We start from the raw sequence: 9,614 nt of genomic DNA, 5'->3' as shown, positions 1-9,614 counted from the left end.
CCTCCTACCCAAAACTTAGAGAAAAAGCCCAGATACGCAACTTAGCCGCCAAACGAAGAGCTACCAGAAAGTATAACTGGTGGAGCTCCAAAGGTGCATGAAGAGCTCCATGGGCAGCGGAAATGGATGAAGGAATGGAGGCAAGTTGGAAGGCACTTGCAAGCAATGGAAGGTGAAAGAGGTGATAGGATTTCCTAATCTATGCTAGCCTAAGGAAGGTGGCTAGAGGTAGAGAGAGGAAATCTCTAGAAAGTGGTGACTCTCAAAGGCAATAGAGGAAGGAGTGCTCTCAACTCAAGTTGCATCTATTGCTTAAAATTTCAAGAGTGTCTACAAATGAGTGAAATTTTGGCTTTTATATGAAGCCATTAACACATGAGAAATTTGCCTTGATCTTGGCCCTTAGATTAAGCTTGGAGAAGGAGGCTTGATCTTGGCCATTGGATGATGCCTTGGAAAAGGAGGAAGCATTCCTAACCCTTGGATGCTTTGGATCCATGAGGTGTAGGAAGAAGTGTTGACTTTCACTTAGTCCACCTTGGCTCTTTTGATAGTTCATGGCCAAATCTCCTATTGGGCTTAGTCAAGCCCAATTTTATCAATTGAACTACTCATTGTTTGACTTATTATTCTAGAAAGCAAGGCCTAAACAATGGGCCAATCTTATTGCTATTCTATTGCTCTTTGATACACCTCTTTAAATCTTCATATCTTCTTTGGCCAATGTGAAGAGTGTGAGAAGCCCAAGTGGGTTTAGGCCATCTTCAATGAAGCCTAATTGGATCTTTTTGAGCATGCTCCTTGTTATTGGGCCTCTTGATGGGCTTGGGCTTGAAGGTGAATGTGGGCCATGTATTGGGCCTTGAGCGTGATTTAGGCCTAGGTGTTGACCCAAGCTATAAGCCTTGTTGGGATCACATCAATAACGCAAACCTATGTCCACGATCGTTCGTAAGCGGGGACTTAGTATGGAGAATGGCCAGCAGTGCAAGAAAGAAGGATGGCAAGTTCTCCGTCAACTAGGACGGCCCATACCGCATACGTGAAGACGTAGGAGGAGGAGCTTATCGCCTTGAACATTTATCTGGGAAAGAGATACCCAACACTTGGAATGTGTCCCACCTCAAATTCTACTTTAGTTAAATGTATACTGCATTGAACCGAATACTTGTAACCCTGGGTGTACTCTTTTTCCTCACCTGGTCTTTTTTCCCTAAGGAAGGTTTTGGCCAAGGAGGTTTTGACGAGGCACCCCAAATTCAATAAATGAAACAAAGGGTTCTCAACTGTACGACTATTCTTTATTTAACTTTCACATTCGTTTAAGTTCCCCACCCTTACCACAAGTAAACGGCCTGAGTCGAACAACCCTAACTCGTGGTTAATTCGTTTAAGTTCCCCACCTTTATCACAAGTAAGCGGCCTGGGTCGAACACCCCTAACTCGTGGTTAATTCGTTTAAGTTCCCCACCCTTACCACAAGTAAGCGGCCTGAGTTGAACACCCCTAACTCATGGTTAATTCATCTAAGTTCCCCACCCTTACCACAAGTAAGCGGCCTGGGTCGAACACCCCTAACTCGTGGTTAATTAGTTTAAGTTTCCCATCCTTACCACAAGTAAGCGACCTGGGTCGAACACCCCTAACTCGTGGTTAATTCGTTTAAGTTCCCCACCCTTACCACAAGTAAGCGGTCTGGGTCGAACACCCCTAACTCGTGGTTAATTCATTTAAGTTCCCCACCCTTACCACAAGTAAGCGGCTTGGGTCGAACACCCCTAACTCGTTGTTAATTCGTTTAAGTTCCCCACCCTTACCACAAGTAAGCGGCCTGTGTCGAACATCCCTAACTTGTGGTTAATTCGTTTAAGTTCCCCACTCTTACCACAAGTAAGCGGCCTGGGTCGAACACTCTTAACATACAATCGATTGCGCCATACATGACATACACCACAAATCATCAAAACCCGACATACACAATAACATACAAAACATCAATCGCATTAAGCATAAATGCAAAGAAGTGTACCAACGTAACATAATGTACCAGTTATTACAGACATAAGCTCAATAATATTTTCAAATCATTAAAAATCAAAGTCCTATTCTGTTGCATCAGGGACCACCTTCGCGGCATCATCCGCTTCCTTCTCCTCTTCGGCCGTCTCCTTCTCTGCCTCCTCGTCTGGAATGCTCTAATCCTCCTTGACAAGCTTCCCATCAACAACATCCTTGTTCATATCAAATTTTGTGTCTGCGACGTCAACATCTTGGTGAAAAAAGGCTGCTTGCCGCATACCCTTCTCAAAGCCGTTGATATGCTCTTAGATGATGCAATTCTTCAAGTCGTCAAGTTCATCTACAGCACCATCATATTTTTCTTTCAGCTCATCGTAGTCTGCCTCCAAATCTTCTATCCTCCTGTTCAATTTTCCCTCTGAGTCCAGACATCGGACCTTCCATGTTCCCAGCCACTTTCTTTCCTCCTCCCAACCCTCCCTTTCTTTCTTCCACGCGGCCTTCTCCTCCTCAAACTTGTCCAACTTTCCCTGTAACTCTTCCACTTTCTCCCTACCCTTCTCATTCACTTCCCGTCGATAGAGAGACCCAACACGACGACTTAATATCAATGCTTTGCTTCCAAACTCCACCATCGTCCTCACAATATGATCCGCCTCCATACCGTCAATAGAGTTGATAATGGTATCTGGGAGGTTGATCGCAATATCTTTCCTGACAGATATCTCCGGCAACTCGATCAAGCCGGACTCCGGTCCTTTCACCCCACTAGCCGACCCCGCCCTGTAAGATCCGGGAAAATTAAATAGTTATTTAATTAATTATTTAATTAGAACGGGTAATGAGAACATTTAAAGCAATAAATGTGTGGAGCTATGACGTGGAAAAGTGCTAGCTCATGTGGTTGGGAGTACTTTATGGTGTGTGAGGACTTGGGTTCGAGTCCTATGTGTGCCACTTGGATGTTATTTAAATTATATGTTTTTGTGTGTTTATATATTGAATGCGTAGTGTAATGATAAACTCCTAAAATTGTAGGAGTTATCATGAAATATAAATTGGATGAGTGGTTATATATTTAAATTGTAAATTGATTGGTTGTGGGTTCAATCCTTGCTAAGAACAAAACTAATTTTCTTTTGGCAATTTTGGGTTGCATGGTATTGAAGGGACGTAGAAACCCTAGCTGCAGATGAAGGCAGTCTAATGGGTAAGAAACCATTCAATAGTGGTTCATGAGTAGTCATTAGCAAGGATACTTAAGGTATTTTCGTTTTAGCATTTAGCACCTTTAATTTGGGTAATAAGTGAGAGAGAACATGCTAGTGGGAGACGCAAAGAGTACCACAGTGGGTGTAAGGGTCGAATACTAGGTTTTCAGAAGGGAAAAACTGATTGTAAGAGGGTGGAGTGGCTGGAAAACATTGTGGACGTGTAAGAGAGGGTTAAGGAAGCTTTTTGGATTGGAGATACATCAAGAATTCGTGGTTTGGCAAGAAATTCCAGGTTAGGGGAGTTGCTTATTGTGTTTATATTTGTGATCGATTAGTTTTGTGCTGCCATGTGTAAATGTATGAATTTCCTCTCTGTCTGACGCTGTTTTCACGAAAATTCTGGGTTCTCGCCCAGAAACCGCCTGGCGGGTATAAAGGTGCCGCCAGGCGGCACATCAGTTTGACCTAAAAGTGTTGTTTCTGCTATGAACTGCCTGGCGGTGAGATTGAGCCGCCAGGCGATGTAAGCTGTACTGACACTATTTTGATTGAACTATGTTGTATGTTGTTTTGTGTTGATTGCCATTAACTGCTATAATTGCGAGGTTGTAAAAGAACCTGATACTCCTGATGTTGGCACGAGTTAAATTGTCATTGGGGTAGAAAAGAGAGGAATCGTGAGTGAAAGGGAGAAATTCCATGGTTATTAAATTGAGTATATAATGATGTGTCTGGAAATTTAATGGGATACAATGAGTGGTATGATCGAGAGCGGGTCTAACAAATTATGTGAAACTGATGGTGCGTTGTTAGAGGCGAAAGCGGAATCAAATTCTGAATTTTGGTGTTGAGTGCGAGTGCAGAAATCTGGGTATGGTGCCCATGATCTGATGCACCGCCTGGCGGTGGATAACTAGCCGCCAGGCGACAGTGTTTTATCAGAGTGGTGTGAGAAATCTGAAGTGCGTCTGATGGAGAATAAAACATGAGAGAATTATAAAGGAAAGGTAGGGTGGATAGTAGATCGAATGGGTGAAAAGGGTGAGTCAGGGTTGGGATTAGGAAATTCTAGGTATTGGTATGTTAGTTAAGGAAGGAGGGAGGATGAGAGAAGGCAAAACGAGGGAAGAAGCATATGAATTGGGTATGAGAGGAGTACGAGACCAGGGAGTTAACAAGAGTGTGTGGTATGTTTAGGGGTGTGATAAAAGATAATTGTCCTGATAGCAGTTTCCTAGGATGGATGAAGTGGTGATTTTATGTTTAAGCTCTTGTTAAATTATAGAGAACTTAAATGAGTGGATTGATCGGGGTATAGCACATGTATTTGGTTACATATGATAGTTATAGATTCCCCTATGTGAGGGCTTGATATTGGGGTTTTCATGTGAACTTTGTAAGGGAGTTAAATGGTAAATTGGATTAACGGGGGTGTCATAAACCAGAAAAGTACTGTTCTGGTATGGTGCCTGGCGGTATATTGATACCCGCCAGGTGATGGATTTAACAGGAAAGCGCGGAGTACTGAGGTACGCTTGGCGGAACGTCGAGCTCCGCCAGGCGGTGACGAGGAAACAGGGGCACTGGCACAACGCTAGCGCCTGGAACAGTTTCGCCTGGCGGCGTGTGGGCCGAGCCAGGCGGAAATGCTGTTGTTCTTTGCTTTCTGGTGTGTTGTTTTAATTGATAATGATGCTTTGCTTGGATCGGGAGATGCTGTGCCATGAGCGGGTAGGTTCATGGATGGTGTTTGACATGTGATGATATGAACGGGGAGGTTCATATCTAGCTACTCTCACGTGGGGATACGAGCGAGGTAGGTTCGTATGTTCCGTGCTCACGATGAGAGATGCCACGTGCGGGGAGCTACGGGGGCTGGTGGATCACATGTGTTGGACTACGGGCGGGTAGGTCCGTAGAGCAGGACTACGAGCGGGGAGGTTCGTAGAGGCAGGACCACGAGCGAGCAGGTTCGTGTGAGCATCATGTTCCCGAGTCCAAGGCTAACCAATTGTATGATTTGAAGACTGATAAGTCTTGGGGTTAAGGTCTTGGCCAAGAATTATATATATAATGAATAAGATGGGTATATGATTTATCTTATGTTCTATATGTTTGTTATTTTATTTTCTCAGCTCACCCTTTCTGTTTGTGTGTGGCGATGATCGTGTAATTTGTTACACGGGAGCAGATGTTGATACAGGTGGTGCTGAGGATGCTCAGATGGCGGAGTGAGGGCTAGCATGGGATTAGAGCTAGGGTTTTGCTAATTTGTAATTTATGTTTTAAATACAAATTTTGGAAACTTGTAACCTTTTATAGATTTAGTTATGAGTTTTGGCGCACTATTTTAATGACTTTAAATTTTTCCCGTGTTGGGATTTTTATCGAGATGACTATTAATGTAATTATTTCTTTTAGTATTTATTTTTAAGTAATATTCCCTAGGGATGTTACATTTGGTATCAGAGCAAACGTTTTGATGCTTTTGGGAAAACTGGGGAGTGAGCTGACGTTGTTGTGTGACATTGATTGAAGTGTAATGGTTGTTAAATTTGATAGAGTATAATTTAATCCTTAGCTGTTTGATTTTAACAGCTGAATATGTGGCGTGCACAGGCAATGGCAAACAGAAGGCGTAGAAATACCGCTGGCGCTGACGAGATTGCTAACGCAATCCACAGGATGGTGGATGCTATTGAGCCTGTGGCAGCACCACCGAGGGCTATGATCCCACCTGTTAGACCAGTGACCATGGAGGACTTCATGCGTCACAAGCCGGCTAAATTCACTGGGAAAGCCACCCCAGATGAGGCGGATGCATGCCTCCGAGAGTGCGAGAAAATATTTAGGGTGATAGAGTGCTCGGAGGTTCAGAAGCTTAACTTCGCCACCTTTCTACTGGTGACTGTAACATCCCGTCAGGATATTACTAATTTATAAATAAATAAATGGAATAATTAAGACAACATGTTTAATAATACCTCATTTTCCCCAAAACGCGGGAAAATTTAAAACTTTATTAATTGCTGATAAAAACTTAGAACGTCCATCACATAATTAAAATCCAATGTTATTAAGTCACCCATCCGGGTTTACAAATATTTCCAAAACAAGTAATACAAGTAAAAAGTCTCCCCAACTCAATCCCCTCTCCGCGCCTAAGCTGCACCTGAGCCACCTGCATCACCAGCATCTGCTCCCGTGTACCGCGTACACGATCATCGCCACACACACGCAGATAGGGTGAGCTTAGCAGATAAAACACATATATATTCGAAGCTATAAACATATATATATATATATATAAATCAGTATACATACACATAACATCACTTAAGTTTAACTTTCCACATTGCCCTATATTTTTATTCCCTCGATTCAATCTCCAATACGTTTATTCGTGTTCTACCTCGTCTGCTAATTACTTCAAGGTGTCTTGCTGCCACACCTATCGGCCACAACCGATAGAGCACGTGCGGGAATACATGCTACGGATCATACACCGCAACGCCAGGTAGAGTTCCCACATACGAACAGAGTCTGTATCGTCCCAAGACTACCAAACTCGTCAGCCAACAACTGAGGAGGGCAATCTATCTGGACCCATCCGTACTGGCCACAACCAGCACACTCATACCGGCCACACTCGCCAACCCGAGCCACAACTCAAGGGTTCCTCGTGTTCGTCCGCCATCCCGAGCCACAACTCAAGAGATGCTATTCCGAGCCACAACTCAAGGAATACCACGTGCTTAACCCCTATCCCGAGCCACAACTCAAGGGATACGTTCCGAGCCACAACTCAAGGAACTCCAGCAACCTCACCTCTAAAGCACTACCAGAAGCCTTGTAGAACACCCTATGAAGTCCAACATACAGCAGCTAAACCGCCTGGCGGGGACACGTACCGCTAGGCGCCACAGCTTCCAGACCGCTTGGAAGCTATGATGAGTCGAACCTTGGCTCACATTCAATAATTAACTTTTGGGGAATTTAATATTATTTTTGCGCTTACAAATTTGATATTAGTTGCATCAAATTTATTATTAGATATCCTTGGGTTTAATAATGCAAGTGTAATTTAATTTAGGTCCTTAAGGGTGTAAATAATCCAGGTACTAAATGCACCCCCAATTCTCATGTTTACACCCCTTTTTCCAAATGGAATATCTATTATTAAAATAAAATATTTCTAGAGCTAGCTGCACCCCCTGTTTTCAGGTTTACACCCCCTTCTGTAATTTAACTTTAAATTTCTACTTTGCACCCCTCCTTTTTACTAAGCTGCACCCGTAATGTCACTTAAGATCTAATCCATCAGATTTCGCCACATGGCAATCCTTCACTTAATAAAATAGCCACTCGCAGTTTGCCACATCATCAATCCTCCACTAACTCATATTACCAATCAAAACATGCCACCTCATCACTCTCTCTCTTTCTCTCTCTTTCACACAAGCAAAACCCTAACCCTAATCTTCTTCTTCTCTCTCTTACGCACCAATCCATTCCGCAGCCGCCACCTTCGTTGCCGCCACGACCTCGTCCGACCACCACTGCAGCTCGACGGAACAACTGCCATCGACTTCCTCCTTCGCGCCTACTACTCGCCGGAATAGCAGCCACCCTGTCGCGCTCACGCCGGAAAATGCAACCACCATCTACTACGACGCATTCCGCTGCCACCAACGCTGCATAGAGCTCGGTCCAGCCTCCATGATTCACGGAACCACCGCGTCATTAACCTCCGACCACCGTCTTCGCAGTCGCGTTGCCGGAACCACCGCTTCACTTGTCCATCTCCGTCACGCATCAAGCTCAGACTTGAAACTCCCGTGCCACCATGAACCAACCACCATCTCCTTCATCGCGCCTCTGTCTAGTCTCCTTCCTCGTTCATCTGCCACCATCTCCTTCATCGCGCCTCTGTCTAGTCTCCTTCCCCGTTCATCTCGCTGCCACCACCATGGCAACACCAACAGAGCTCGCGGCCTGCCTATATCGAGCCTGCAACTCGCCAGAACCGCGGCCACAACCACCGGCAACACCCGCGCCAACGCTCACCCGCACCTGTGCTCGCGCCTCACCCTCTTCCTCGCGACGTCAACCATGGAAACCACTATCTATTCCGTTCAGTTTCACCAACACAGATCTGCAGTGGAATCTGCACCTCCATTAGTCGCGAGAACCAGAAGCACCACCGTGAAGACGAAGGTACCCGCGACAGAAACCACGGTGGAGAAAGGAGGAAGAACCCTAGTTCTGGGAAGAGAAAACCACTGCCACGTGTCCGCTTCTTAGTGGACACTCACAGAGTCAAACTGGTCAACCAGTCAACTCTGGGCAAGGTTTCGTCACCGTTGGTCAAACAGATTATTTTTTTTTAGCATGTGGTTCCTCTTTAGGAACCCTAAATTGCCTAACAGAGGAAAGAATCGTCTGGCGGCAGTCCATCGCCGACCAGACAATTTCTGGAAATATTCCCGAATCACCACTTTAATTGGAATCCAACAATTCATACAAAATCATACCAAATTCAGAATATCAATCATAATTAAATTGATCGACGCATGAAATTACCCTATTTAGCATGCCAATCAAATTAAAATTAAAGTTAACGCGTAAAGCTCCCCTAACCTGGTTCCTTAGCTTAAATTAGAACAATTGATGAAGCTCTCCCTTGATCACCAATGGCCACCCTTGGTTTCCCTCAATTCTGCCTTCAACTCCCTCACGTCAGCCCCTCTCACTCACCCTTGCCTCTGTTTTTCTAAGTCTAGGTTCAGCCTTGCCAAAACCTTGCCTAAACTCCAACTTTTTCCTTTTAAACTAGTACTTTAGGTTACTTAAAAATATTAAAACGAATTTAATTTCATTTACCTTTTAATAACCCTCCATCTCTCATCATGAATGGGAATGCAGCCCCCCCCCCTTGGCCGTACTGCTTCCCATTGCCTCTGTTAACCTTTCCCATTTCCCTCTAAAGTCACCATTAGCAAAATAAAAACAAGCATAATTTCCATTTAGCCTTCCCAAGGTTTGAACCCATGACCCCTTTGTTACCACTCAAGTGCATAACCATTTCAACCAATCATGTTTCATGCTAACCTTCACAATTCAAGTATCATAACATACAAGAACATGTTTTCATAAATTTAAATAACAAAACCATAACATCAAAAGTCAGCATACATAGGACTTGAACCCAAGTCCTCTCGCACAATCAAAGTGCTCTCAACCATATGAGCTAGCACTTTTCCATGTCTTACCAACCATAATTTAATGTCATAATTACTACCCCTCCCGTATTTATTAATTAATTATTTATTTAATTAATTAAATTCTACGGGTCTTACAGTGACCGAGGCTGAGTATTGG

Source organism: Vigna unguiculata, chromosome 4, assembly GCF_037176805.1.
Source record: "Vigna unguiculata cultivar grain cowpea cultivar isolate G323 ecotype 2 chromosome 4, ASM3717680v1, whole genome shotgun sequence".
In the NCBI taxonomy this organism is placed as follows: Eukaryota; Viridiplantae; Streptophyta; class Magnoliopsida; order Fabales; family Fabaceae; genus Vigna; species Vigna unguiculata.
Note: the sequence above shows the minus strand (reverse complement) of the source record.